At 40.3% G+C, this 14,334-nt stretch overlaps 1 protein-coding gene across 3 annotated transcripts in view; it reads left to right on the top strand.

The window, feature by feature from the left end:
- Cpq (carboxypeptidase Q) overlaps window positions 1–14,334 on the top strand; it is a 429,601-nt gene that overhangs the window by 33,633 nt on the left and 381,634 nt on the right. Inside the window, exon 1 of one of the 3 annotated variants that reach the window (XM_076555948.1) lies at window positions 11,706–11,842. The exons of the other annotated variants lie outside the window; for them this stretch is intronic. The gene's annotated coding sequence lies outside the window, so the exon portion shown is untranslated. Of the gene's footprint in view, window positions 1–11,705; window positions 11,843–14,334 lie in introns of those variants that run through there. 3 annotated transcript variants of the gene reach the window in all.

Here is a 14,334-nt window from a genome sequence, read left to right as displayed (position 1 = left end):
TCTTTTGTGAGGGGAGGTGTTCTGCAGGCTATCAAAAGAGAAGCCTGGAGTACAATTTGTCCTCCCTGAAAAATATGCTAGGGCAATGGTGGCACATACCTTGTAGGAGCAGCCGGCCAACCAATGTCTGATTTGATTTAAGGCCTACTCCACGAGAAGGAATCCATATCTGACACTGCTCAGGTAACCAAGAACCAGAAACTAGATAACCTAGAGACTTAGGGTAAAACCAAACATGACTAGTCTAAAAAAAAGTCAATAAAATGATTCCTATTGATATTCTGCTGTACTTGTAGACTGGTGACTTATGCAGTCATCATCAAAGATGCTTTTTTAGGCAGCAGATGAAAACAAATGCAGAGACCCACAGCCAGACATTACATGGAGAGAGAGTCTAAAATTGGAGATTAACATCAAATTCTTCCTCTCAGAGTTCAGGGAATCCTGTGCAAGAGGTGAAAAGATCATAAGAGTCAGAGGTGATGGAAAACAAGGACTTCTGAATCAATGAATCAAGGTGCATATGAGCTTGCAGAGACTGAAGCAGCAAGCGCAGGAGTATACTCCTCCAGGTATAGAGTATAGCTATTAGCTTAGTATTTTTATTAGACTCCTGACCATGAGAAGGAGTCTGTCTCTGACGCTTTCCTCTGCTTTTGGAACCATTTTTTCTCCTGTTGGGGTGCTGTGTCTAACTTGAATATGAAAATTGTTGCTTCATCTTATTATATTTTATTTTGTCATGTTTGGTTGTTACCTCTTAGAATCCTGTTCTTTTCTAATGAGAGACAGAAAGGGAGTGGAGCAGGAGGGGAGAGGAGGTGGGAAGGAACTGCAATGAGTAGAAGGAGGGGAAACTGTAATCAGGATATATTGTATGAGAAAAGAATCTATTTTCAATAAAAAAGACATAAAGAGGGGAAAGAAGATATTGTTTCAGTTGTGAGTGAGTGTTCAAAGCTTGATGTTCATTTCCATTCCCCTTGGGGACTTTCTACCCCCTCAAAGCCATGTGGAATGGTGGATTCTAGACAGAATTCAGCATAGCACAGCTGGTTCAGAGATTGAGGAAACCAAGCCAATTTGTATTTATATTCCACTGAGAGCAGGTTGTGCAATACCTTAGTCATATATGATGCAGTGAAAGGGTGTGGATGGAAGATGTGTAGACTTGGTTGAATGTTTGGTCTGCTATTGCTTTCCACATTATTTCTGGCAAATTACTTCCCTTAGCTTCCTTTACTGTAGCATGGAGATGGATGACAACATTGGGCTCCCGGTGGTTTGGGGAGGATCACATGAAATGTGTTCCAGAAAGAATCCAGTATGAAGCTTGCAACATAGTTGCTTGAAAGGGAAAATGTTTGTTTTATAACTGGAGACAGATTTAATCAGACAGAGGCCTAATGGTTGACCCAGCTATCAAATGTGGTTTGTGGTGGGTAGATGTGTTGAATCTGAAAAGTAGCTAGTATTTTCTACATTCTGAATGATCTTTTTCATTGAGATCAGTGTATTGCCAAAGCATTTGTTTGGTCACAGTGGAAGTTTAAAGGCAGCTAGTGAGAAGCTTGTCCTATAAAATATCCATGATAATGAGCCTCTTGTCCTGATCAAAAGCTGAGGAAGCTCCAAGTAGATCTGAGACAGTACTGCGCTGCCAGCCCCCAAATGTGCCACCCACACAGCACTGGAAAGATGCTAGGAATAAGATGCTTTCTGCCATGTGAGTGTGTTCCTTGGCAACCATGGTCCTGAAGAGTTTGGCAGGATGGGGTTTTCATCCTGCCAGCTAAATCTCTGCCACTTAGGGTTGGCTTTAATGTCACTGATCTCATCCTTTGCCCAGTCCACAGATGAAGGACCTCTATGTTTGCACAGTAGTAATTGTCTCTCATCCCTTCTCCTCACTGGCTTTGGCCCTAATTTTTCTCCATATGCTGCAGCTTGGACATGCACTTAGGAGGCTCACTCTGAGAAAGCCCCAGCATTGTCATTATCAGTTCTTCATCTGCCTTGGATTATTTCACATTGTCTCCAGCCTCCCTTTTCTGTTGACTATAAGTACTAAAGTCTATGACGGCAACACATACTGTAAACTCCATCACTGACTTGAAAGGAGGCTGCTGGGTAGGCCTGAATGACTATTGAACAGGTGCCTCTTCCTGTGGACAGTCACTTTGGCCCAGGCAGCAGGGAGAATTGGCTGTTCAACATTGGATAGGTCTACATTGAAGGAAATGTCACCAGAGCAACTGTCCTGGCTAATTTTATGTCAACTTGACACAAGGTAGTGTCATCCAAAAAGGAGGGCACCTCAATTGAGAAAATGGCTCCATAAGATCGGACTGTATACAAACATGTAGAGCATTTTCTTAATAGGTGATCAATGGGGGAGGGCCTAGTCCATGGTGGGTGGTGCCATCCCTGGGCTGGTGGTCCTGAGTTCTATAAGAAAGCAGGCTGAGCAAGCCATGGGGAGCAAGCCAGTAAGCAGCTCCCCTCCATGGCCTCTGCATCAGCTCCTGCCTCCAGGATCCTGCCCTGTTTCAGTTCCTGTCCTGACCTCCTTCAGTGATGAATAGCAATCTAGAAATGTAAGCCAAATAAACCCTGTCCTCCCCAAGTTGCTTTGGTGTTTCATTGAAGCAATAGAAACCCTAACTAGGACAGCAACTCAACTCTAATGCAAACACGACCTTGAGGTGAGCAAACTCCCTAAGGAAGGGATGTTCAGTGTCCTGGATGGGCCACTGACGGTGTCTGTGGCAGGGCAAGGAGAAAGCAGAGGGCACAAGGCAGAACACAGTTGGGGAGGGTTAGTCAAAACAGAAAGATAAACAATAACTGTAATTATTGAGTGCCCATCCTGGACCTCTCACAAATTTTTAAACTCTGAAAGTTTAAGATAATGCTCCACTGCCTTACTCTGTTTATTTCAGTTGTTAGCTATCATAAATAGTGCTTATTTTGTGCCTACTAGGGTCTTAACAAAATACTTTGTGTATAGTTAAGACTTTTAATCTTAAATACTAACAATACAGAAATATAATTATCTTCATTTCAGAAATAGGTAAACTGAGACAGTCATTAAGTAAATTCCCTAAAATTGCCAGCTAGGAAATGGCAAAAGCAAGTTTAATACCAAAGACTTTCGTTTTCTTCCTCTGACTATCTTCCATACACTTGCTGCCTTCCTTTCCCCTCCTTCTTCCTTCTCCCAAGCTATAAACAAGTGTATGTGCTGTGGACGTAGTGCCGTTTCCCCCATACTTTGTGTTTATTCTTGGTGATTACACTGTTTGAAATGGCCCCAGGCGTAGTGCTGTGGACTGTCTCTGCCCCTTATATAGAAGTGCTTGTGTTCTGCAAGCTTCCTTCAGACTTGAGAGATGGTGCTGCTGGCTCTGAGGACAGCATTAATGAGTCAACAAGTATTATGTATGAGTCTTTTTAAAAAGCTGTCATAAAGCAAGATGATAAAAAAAAATTTGTGATCAGAGGCTCATATAAACCCAGCCTTCTGTTTCCCTGGAAGAGATTCTCAGTTCAGTTCACAGCAACTTTGTAGAATAAACCTACTGTGAACAATAAGGCTCAGTCACGTGTCTACTGGCAAAGATGGTATTAAATATCTATTGCTTCACAAGTTAAACTAGATATATATTATTATTTTTCAAGTAATACAGTAATTTGCTAGGAACTCCCATTACATACGTTTTATTTATTTATTGGTTTTTTTGAGACATGGTTTCTCTGTGTAGTTTTGGTGCCTGTCCTGGATCTCACTCTGTAGACCATGCTGGCCTCTAACTCACAGAGATCCACCTGGCTCTGCTTCCTGAGTGCTGGGATTAAAGGCATGTGCTACTACTGCTCAGCAGGTTTTATTTCTTTAGTTCATAAAATTTCATATAGATTATAGCACTTGGCAAATGGTTGATGCTCAGCAAATGGTTGTTGAGTGAATTTTAAGAAACATATAGACCCAGAAATCAATGTTTTCTTTTCAACTAATTCATAAAACATTAAAAATTCCATTATTATTAGTTAGTGTTTTTGTGTGTGTGTGTGTGCACCCCATGGCATATGTGTGAATATCAAAGTTAATTTTGTACAGTCAGCTCTTTCCTTCTATCTTTACCTGTCTTCCAGGGATAGAACTTGGGTCATCAGGTTGGTACAGTAAGTGCCTTGATCTACTGAGTTAACTTGCTTACTCAGTAATGCAGGCAGCTTTTTCCGAGTTGCCTTCTAGTTGTAACACTTGAAGCTATGGAAATTTTAACATGAAAAATAGTTTTCTCTATAGATTCTTTCTCTTATTCTTATCTGAACAATTTAAGGACCATCTGTCTTGAATATGTGAACTATTTATTCCCTGTGCTGCTTCTGGTGTCTTGGTGATGATACACGACACTGACAACTCCCATGGAGACAGGTTGACTTACAGATCTCAGAAGGCATCATCACTTGACTCCCGTCTTCTGTGTCCAGGGTGAAGCGACATATCAAGAGAGTGTGGAGGGGAACGTCTTCACTCAGAGAAAGCAGCACAGAAAAACACAGTCCCTGAGGACGTGACCTTGTGTCCTATTTCCTTTTGCTAGGTCCAATCCTAAAGTTTCCAGAACCTTCCAAAATAGCGCTATAGCTGGTACAAGCACTCAACACGTTCCTAAGGGAAACATTTAATATTCAAACTATAATGACACCAAAACCTTTGTGATAAGTGAAGAGACTGCTATCTACTTATGAGTATCATATAGTTTGTTAGGCTACAATAGGGTTAAAAGTCAAGATTCAAGGACTAGACAGATTATGTAAGTGGTTTCTGATCCATAAAGGGCACTCTGTGTGCCAGGCAAACTATGGAAACAAATTTTTGTTTCATTTATTCATGTATTCAACACTGTTTGGAAAATGTAATAGTGATGCTTGAAATATAAAAATATCATTAATTGAGGTCACAATTTGGCATATTGGAAAATACTCTTATTCAGAAGCAACACTATTTGTACTTTCTATTCCTTAAATATTCAAGTATTTAGGTTTGGAAATCTTGAATGAAAAGTAACTATGAAACATGTAGTTGGAGATGACAAGAAGACAATTGTATATACATAGGTTTTGGTTCTAGAAAAAATGGTCTGAAATGATTACCCTCACTTAGGTGGTAGCATTGTGGATGGCAGTAAAGCTTTTGCTGCCCAAATCTTTAGACTTGAAGTTTATTTCCAATCCATGAAATTTTATGCTTAGTTGACCTGTGGAATTTTTAAGTCCCTGGTTCTGAACCAGTGACTCTGTTATTTGAAGCCAGGTGCATGTTTTCCAGACCGTGTTTTTCAACTTTTGTACTGCCTATTACATCTTCAAGTGCCTTTTCTGCCTGGGTGTTTTGATAGCATTGTAGAGAAAATGCATGGTTTACCTGTGGCTAGAGAAGAGGAATTTGTTCTTGAGGTTGACATGTGAGTATGTGGAGGCCATCAAGGAGAGTCTGTGTGAGGAGAAGCTAAGTTGAAGAGACATTTTTACACAAGAAATGTTTTACTCATTTCAAATGAAGTTGAATTTGAGGTTCTGTGTTCATGTTGAAGACTGATTTTTAAAATATTGGAAAGCATGCATTCAAAAATGACAGTTGAACATAAGCTGGAAAGTTCTGATTCATGAGCAGTAGTACAATTTTGAATACCATGGTCTTATTCATTGACACCAGCTTCCCTACATCTTCAGGTCATATTAGTACTGTAATAAAACTCACCAAGTTATAGAGGAGCAAGGATTATGAATTTTTTATCTGATAATCTGCATCTTTTAAATTGCAGAAATGATCCTGTTATTCTAAGAATCAAGACTTGGTCCTGTTTCATGGGTGGTGGTCTGTAGATGTAACCGTCTTTTTAAATAAGAAACATAGAGCTGATTCAGAGATGAAAGCCAAAAGGTCAGAGCAGTAGCTAAGAGCTGAGATTAAAAACCTTACCCTTCACTGCCAGTGTTGTCCTACCTCTCTGCAAGAGACCTACTTCCTGTGTGTTTGTGCTTTTTATTGACTTTCTATTCTGCCTTCTCATTGGTTGTAAACCCATCCACAATACCTCCTTGTCACTGCCCGTCTGTACAGACCTCCAGGTCTTCTATGGTTGGTATTGAGATTAAAGGCATGTGTCTCCATGCTGGCTGTATCCTTGAACACACAGAGATCCACCTAGCTCTGCCTCCCAAGAGCTGGGATTAAAGGCGTGCACCACCACCGCCTAGTTTCTGTTATGGCTTGCTATTAGCTCTGACCCCCAGGCAACTTTATTTATTAACATACAAATAAAATCACATTTCAATACAATTAAAATATCACCATAGTGGTCAGGGACTGTTATGCTTTGGGTTTTAAATGTCTTTCAGAGGCTGATGTGTTAAAGGAGTTATTGCCAACTGATGGTGCTGTTGGGAGAGAAGTTTTGGAGGCAGGGCCTACTGGAAGGAAATAAACTCATTAGGGGTAGATCCTAGGAGGGAACTGTGGAACACTATCATCTGATTCTCACTTAGATTCTTTCCAGCTTTATTTATCTGACACTGCCCACCATGACAAGTCCACACACAACTGATTCCACTAGCTATGGACTGAAAAATTGAAAAACATGATTCTAAAAAAGAATTTCTTCAATTTAAGTTCATTATCTAAGTGAATTTGTCATAATATTGGGTATATGACTAACACAAGAGTATTGTCTTCTAAATCTGGAGCTATTTTGTGGAAGAGAAGTCTAAGCCCTAATTATTTCATGTGTCTATACTTGAATTTAATTCAGCACAGTATAGGACTCATTACACTGAGTCCAGTCTTCCATCTCATACAATATTATCTTCTGTGGACATTGCAGTTTACTTAGATTCTGTCAGTAGGTATATTTTTTTCTTGCTCTTGGTTTTTTTGTCTTGTTTTGTTCTTTTTGTGTGTGAAAAGTATAGCCTCTACTCAGCAACAAAATAAGTTATGCAATTATCTAGACCGAATTGTTTTGGCCATTTTATTACCTGACCCTTTATAATCTCCACATAGTGACCCTGTGTTTTGAGGTTTTGAGCAATGTCAGCCTATTTTTTTCTGCGGAGTTACCAATCCCATTTATCGTGGTATCATTTTCTCTACAGTTTACAAGCAAATACATCTTCTGGGACCTTCTCTTACTTCATTTTCCACATATATTTGTCATCACTGAATACACACACACACACACACACACACACACACACACACACACACACACACACACGAATATCTCCCAGATTTGTCAGGTTCTTTTGTTTCTGTATTTTTTCTGTCTCATAATTTACATTTGTTTCTTTTTTGTTTCCAAAAACCTCCTCCCATTTGCTTAGTAATTAAGACTGTATTTTCTTTTAGTTTTTTGAACACATCTTTAATGCCTTCAACATATTTATAATAGATATCTTAATATTTTTATTCATTAAACCCAATACTGTATTACCTTCATGATTGGTTTATGTCGATTATTTAACTGAAAAAAACATGGACCATATTTTTCTTTACAACTGTATCAATTTTGCATTGTATAATAAAGAATATTGGTGAGGTCTGTGTGTGTATGTGGCAATGTGTGCATGTCTGGGGAGGGGCATGCATGCACATGCACAGTCATTTTTAAAAACAGTTAAAATCCTGGCTGGTTAGCCAGGCTGGTTAGCACACAGCTTTAATCCCAGCCCTAGGGAGGCAGAGGCAGGCAGATCTGTTAGTTTGAGGCTAGCCTGGTCTACTGAGCTAGTTCCAGGACAGTCAGGGCTACACAGAGAAGTCCTGTCTCAGAAAAAAAAAAATTGCTGATCAGTTTGAACTTTGGTTAATTTATACTTTGGTAAAATGGTTTACTGGAAAGCTCTGAGTTCCTCTAACTTACCCATTGATTCCTCTGAAGACTCTACCAAGGCTTAGTTCTAGGCTTTCCACAGACCAGTCTAGAATAATGAGTATTCTAGAGCAGTGTTTCTTAATCTTTTTGTCATTATTACACCCCAAAGTAGCTTTTCTTGGACATTTCCCCCATAATTATGGTTCTTTCCCTCATGAAGTTTGAATAGGTAAGTTATAACTCTATAAATGAATTAAGATTACTTTGTCCCTCCCTTCTAAAAAGTAATTTTCACTCCTTTGGGTATAATGATAGCAATTCTATTGAAAATGCATATTTTATGCTTGGTCCTCACATCCACCATACTTATAAGGTGGAATTTACAGGGTCTTGCTGAATGTCCAGAGGATTAATTCTCTTCCTTTTGTCATGCTAGTGCACAAATACCTTCCACTGAAGCTCAGAGCCTATGTCTGCTCCTTTTAAAGCAAACAGCAGCCACTCTCTATAGATTTGGGTAATTTGCCTTGTAAATGTACAACCCAGTTTACAGCAATGGATTTTCTGGGGACATTGACATAGTCCTTTAGATTCCCACAATGCATAGCTTCTTCTCTGTGGCCCTGATCTACGTACCCAAACTTTCAAACTTGAAACTCTGCCATCTAGCTCAGAGGTGCTTCTAGGCTCTCCTTGGATTCTGCTTCACTTTCCCATGGTTGGGCAATGGCCACCACCTTGTAAGTTATCATTCTCTCAGAGGCTGCAGGAATTTCAGTACTTTCTTTACTGTGTCTGAAAATTGGCATCTGAGAGTTGTCATCTTTGTGGATCCGAGGTCATTTATAGCAGAAGAGTTGGCCCTGTACCTGTAATTACAGCCTCTCCTGCACTCCATTCCAGAGTGAACTTCTTATTGCAGAATCTTCTTATCAATTGCCTGTTTGAAGCCTTATTTGCCACTGCTTTCAAGTAGCTTTCAGGACTTCCTCTACGACCTGTCTCCCACCTCCTTCTCTGGTCTTGGTTTTGTCACTCTGTCTTGAACCCTTAAGTGTGACATTTTGATTTCTTCCAGTTTTTCAAATGTGTAGTAGTGATTCTTGCATCCTTGGCTTTGTGTATTTATCTTCCTGTGTTAGGAACCCATACTCTCCATTTCCCTGTTCTACTTGGTTAGCCCTCACTCACTTTTTAGGTTGCAGAACAGTCTTAACTTTTTCTAGGCCTAGGTCAGGGTAAATCTCTTAGTTTATTCTCCATGGATGACCCTAGGGTAATTATTAAATACATACTGTCATGTTTAAATAATTAAATGACTTATTGTCTTATTTTCATTGGAAATAATCTCTGTAGAGACAAGGATTTTAATGTGACATTTTAGGTCTATTTTCCTAATACCTAGCATGATGCCTAGTACAATGATAGGTTGTCTATTAGTGTTTACTTATTTGACTAATAGACACGTATTTATTTTTGCTGGGTTTTTTGGTCTTCATGTCTTCTGGGTACACACAATGGTCAAACTGGAAAACATTAAACATTTATAGAAGAGGTCCACAAAATACTGTGTTTTAATAAAACTTTATATACAAAAGCAGCCAACAAACCAGGTCTACCCCTTTACAGAAAAAAAAGGTGTTTATATATCACAGAAAGAAAGCTCCTGTGGCTGGGGAGGACTAGTTCTGGACCTCTGTCTGCTTAGTCCCCCTTTTATCACCCCCACGTCTGCCTTCATGAATGGGTGCCTTTCTAGTGTTAGTGTGGAGTGTAAGAAAATGACTGCTTTAAGTTATCTGTAGGAAAGACAGACAGAGCCATAGACTTTAGGATTCAAAGGGGCTTTGGAGACTTGCTCCCTGCTTCAGTGTCACTGGTGCTTCCTAGCTGTTAATTAATGGCATTGGGACAATAGGACAGTAACAGGTTTGCAAGTGCTGACCATGTTATTATTCCCAGCGGACCTTTCACATTGGGGAAAGACCATTCATTTATGTCAAAATGCATCCCAAGGAACATCTCAGGACTTGAACTTTACAATTCGGATTTCACTTTTAATAGCACAAGAAGCACACAAGAACACAACATGCAAAGCACAGTCCGGGATCCAGCCATAATGTGCAGGTCCCTCTCACTTCTCTGGCTTCTCATACCTGAACCCTGTCGATTTCCCTTGCTTAACTTTTCATATAGTTTTATTGCATTCATGCTTTTCTCTCTTTCTCCTCCCACCTCTCCTTGTCACTCTTTCTCTGTTTCTATGCTGTCTTTAACTAAAGAATAATGTATCCAGCTATTATAACCCTTGACAATTACACAAACCCAGGATTATGTTGGTTAGAATTTTCCATGTTGTTGTGTTACATACATGTATTTATTTTATCTTCTGTGTAACGATTCACTGTTACACAGAAGCATAGAGCAGTCGATTCTTACTCTCCTGTGGGTTAGAAACTGGATTTTCCTTTTTTAGGTACTTGCTGTTGAGTATAGTGATGGCTATGAGTTTTAGATCTTTTTTTTTTTTTTTTTTTTTTTTACATTTTTGGTTTTGCTGGCCTGGGACTCATTATGTGGCTCAAGCTGACTTCAAAATTATAACAATCCTCTTGCCTTAGGCTCCCAAGTGTGGGGATTACACGTGAGAGCCTCCGTGTCTGGTTTGCATCTTCTTAAATATGGCTCTGTTCACACATGTGCAAGAGTTTCTTCGGGGCATATGCCTATCAGGTAATTACTGTACTATAGGATATATGGGTTTTCTATTTAGGAAGTCATCCAAAACTATTTTGTAACTCTGTAGTCAATTTCTGATGGAGGCAGAATCTTTTTCCTTATTTCTTATGAAATAGCGACTATTGGGATCTATCCCTGATGTTTTCTTTCTCTTGGGAACTGAATTGGGTTGGCTGAGGCAGGTGGGTCAGTCACCTGCTGTTTGAGGTGGGATGTCTGGGGCAGGTGGGTCAGTCACCTGCTGTCTGAGGTGGGATGTCTGGGGTAGGTGGGTCAGTCACCTGCTGTCTGAGGTGGGATGTCTGGGGCAGGTGGGTCAGTCACCTGCTGTCTGAGGTGGGATGTCTGGGGCAGGTGGGTCAGTCACCTGCTGTCTGAGGTGGGATGTCTGGGGCAGGTGGGTCAGTCACCTGCTCTCACCTTACGTCATTGCTTGTCTGGTTTTGCAATTCCTGTTCCTGACATGAGGCATAAAATCCCTGCTGGAGCCATACAGGTTCAGTCTCTGAGTTCTGCCATGCTGTCGTTTCAGGTCCCCCAGCTCCTTGGCATCTCACCTAGCTCCCTTGCTTCAACATTCTTAGCTTAGCTTACTGTTCAGTACCAAGAAAAGTTGAACCCTTGGTGCTCACTGTCTTCAAGTCTCTGCCCTCTTTCACATTTTGCAGCCTAGGGATCCTTAAACTAGAGGTGATTGAAACCGTTATATAGGTCATGACAGGAAGTTTCAGGAATGATGCTGGGGTTGGTGTAGCATTATCAACACAGATGGGACCACAGGAGCCTCCAGGTGGTCTAGCCTTCCTCATGGAGGTGCCAAGATCTTCTAACTTCTCAGAAAAGAAATAGGAATATAGATTTATATGTGAAACCTCTTACCTTTTTCATGTCAACAGTTGCTCATATATTTGGGAAAATCCTGTGCAGGCCACACAGAGATCTGACCTGTGCTTGCACACAGATGTTTCACTTGTGAACTTTACCTGGAACCTGAGCGTGTCTGCCTTTGTTTGCTATTGCCCCACCTCACTGTTGCTGCCAGCATGCCACTCACTCTCTGGAGGGACACTTCATTTAACATCTGTGGATAACCTTGACCTCCAAGTAATCTGATACTCAGAGTGTGCAGGGCATGTGTGACCACTCAGCCTGTCCTTTGCTGCTTGCCTTGGTGCTTTCTGGAAAGGGCTGGTGTTTGTTTTGGTAATTTCAGTAAAAAGGTAAGTGCTACAAATAAGGGCTTTGTTATTTAAAAAAGCTGGGAAAGTAAGTATGTCAAAAAGCCAGTTTCTATTTGACTATAAGCCAGAAGACAAAACTAACCCTTTCTTCCCGAAGTTGCTTTTGGTCATGGTGTTTGTGACAGCAATAGAAAGTCCAACGGGGCAGATATCAGAGGAGAGGACGGGAGAGGTGGGGGGGACAAGAGTCTGTCTCTGTTGGGTGAAGCCAGGTACTTCTAGGAAATGACTCGGATTTGTATCTCAGTGGACTGATAAGTGGAGGGAGAATCTAGCAAAACTTCATTGTCATGAGAATGGTTATGAAAATTCATGTAGTGATAGTGGAGAGGCTGGGTCTAAGGTGAGATGTTCTCTGTGGACCACAGAAGCAGTGTGTGTGTGTGTTTGTGTGTGTGTGTATGTGTGTGCACATTTTTGTGTCTTAAAGAACAATGAATTTTAGGCAGGAATGAGCATGCACATACTCTTTTACATGTCAGTATGGTTAAACCAAACTCTTAGGTAACAGAGAAACCTCAATTTCCCCTTATGAATATGCACTGGTGCTCAGAAATGAAATTTCTGATTTAAGTTTACCGGGATCCTTTCTCCTCATCCCAGCTTGTGTTGTTCCTGGAGATGACAGAAGTCAGAGGATGCAGGAGTTACCAACCTAGGTGATCTGAAGTTGAACAGTACTGAGCAGAATACACACACTGAAAGTGGTCCAGGGTCTGTTAGATGAGAAACTCCTTTGGGTCTGGCCTTATCTCATTGGCATTGAACTAGTCTTTCATATCTAAACATGGCCAGATGTAGGACTTCCTGTTTATCTTTAACAAAGCTGCCAGCAAATTCCACATCATGTTCTCTGCAACATCCCTGACCTCTATAGAATGAAAAGATGATTTTGGTTTCCTTAGCACTCATAGCGAAGACCTCCAGAACAGCCTTCTTTTCTTTTTGGCATTTGAATAGATTGCAGAAGAGTGCCCAGAGATTTGTGGATGTTTAGTGGCCTCAGTGAGAGTGTACTTAGTGTTGAATTTTTGGAATTACCTTATTCATATGTTATCATCCAAAATGCTATGACTGCGAATTTGGTTGCCATCCACTTTAATACAGTACTATAAATTTTCATTTAAATTTTTTTCTTTATTAATAGACAGATGAGGTTAAAGAACAACAAAAGTACCCCTCCCCAAACTTCCAAGAAGTGAAAAAAAATTAAAATGTTTATTTGGTGTTGACAACAAAATAGTTTTTTCAACTTGTAATTTGTAGTTGAGATTAACATAATTTATGGCTATTCTGGGATGTTGTTTTACCTTCCTGCTATCTTGCCCCACACCACCCCACATCTGAGGTTTCAGCAGCCCCCCACCCCCCATGAAGCTTAATTTTGGGGTCCTTACAGTTCACTTGTCTATAGCATCCCACTGAGAGAATCCTTGCAAGGCTATGCCCTTCAGCATTCTGTACTCTGAAGAAAATGGGCTATCTGAACAAAGAATCAGACAAAAAAGTAGTTCACAGAAACACACACACACACACACACACACACACACACACACACACACACGTCATCAATGGCAGGAGTGTGCGTGTGTGTGTGTGTGTGTGTGTGTGTGTGTGTGTATTTTAATGGTCTTGGTACTGGGAAGTAACCCTAGGACTTTCTTTGCATGTGCTAGAAAAATGCTTTTCACTGAGCTACACCCTCAGTTACACTCTACACACTCATTGCTTTATTTTCTTATGCATATGTAGATTTCAAAGAACTTCCTGTAAACCCCTGCTAACACATACAGAAAGGTACCTTCAACACTTCTGGATATTCCAGATGGCTAGGACAGAATGACATGCAATTGTGCATGCAGATCCTTAACAACACATGGTCCTTCTCAACCCTATTTCAAAAAGAATAGCTCTTTAAATTTCAACTTAACGTCTTCATGTACTGATTTTTTTTTTTTTTAATTCTGACATTGAAAGGACCTGTAAAGATTCTTTCCTGGGGGCAAGAGAGATGATTCAATGGTTAAGAGTGCTTGCTGCTTTTCCAGAGGATCTGCATTTGGTGTCCAGTCTGGAGGTCATTATTACAACTGTGTGTAACTATAGCTCTAAGGAATTTGTTGTCCTTTTATGGTCTCCAAGAGCACCTGCGTGCACATGGCATGTGCACACACAAATCACAATTAAAAATAAATCTTTAAAAGCACACTGTATTCTTACTAACATCATTTACAGTATCCCATTTCCTTCCTATCTGTGGCTTTTTTCCAGACGGGTGATGATGAAGAATATGCAGACCAGAAATTTCAGCTCCCTACTCTGCATTCTACATATAAACCACTACATTTATTGTACTCCTGACTTCTCAGTCTGAATAATGTCTTCATTTCTCTGTCTGTAGTAATAACAGAAAATGTTTTCAATATATTACTATCTGATCAAGATGATTGTGAATACATGGTTTTGCTATT

Source organism: Peromyscus maniculatus, chromosome 20 (genome assembly GCF_049852395.1).
Source record: "Peromyscus maniculatus bairdii isolate BWxNUB_F1_BW_parent chromosome 20, HU_Pman_BW_mat_3.1, whole genome shotgun sequence".
In the NCBI taxonomy this organism is placed as follows: Eukaryota; Metazoa; Chordata; class Mammalia; order Rodentia; family Cricetidae; genus Peromyscus; species Peromyscus maniculatus.
Note: the sequence above shows the minus strand (reverse complement) of the source record. Positions and strands in the feature narration are given on the sequence as shown.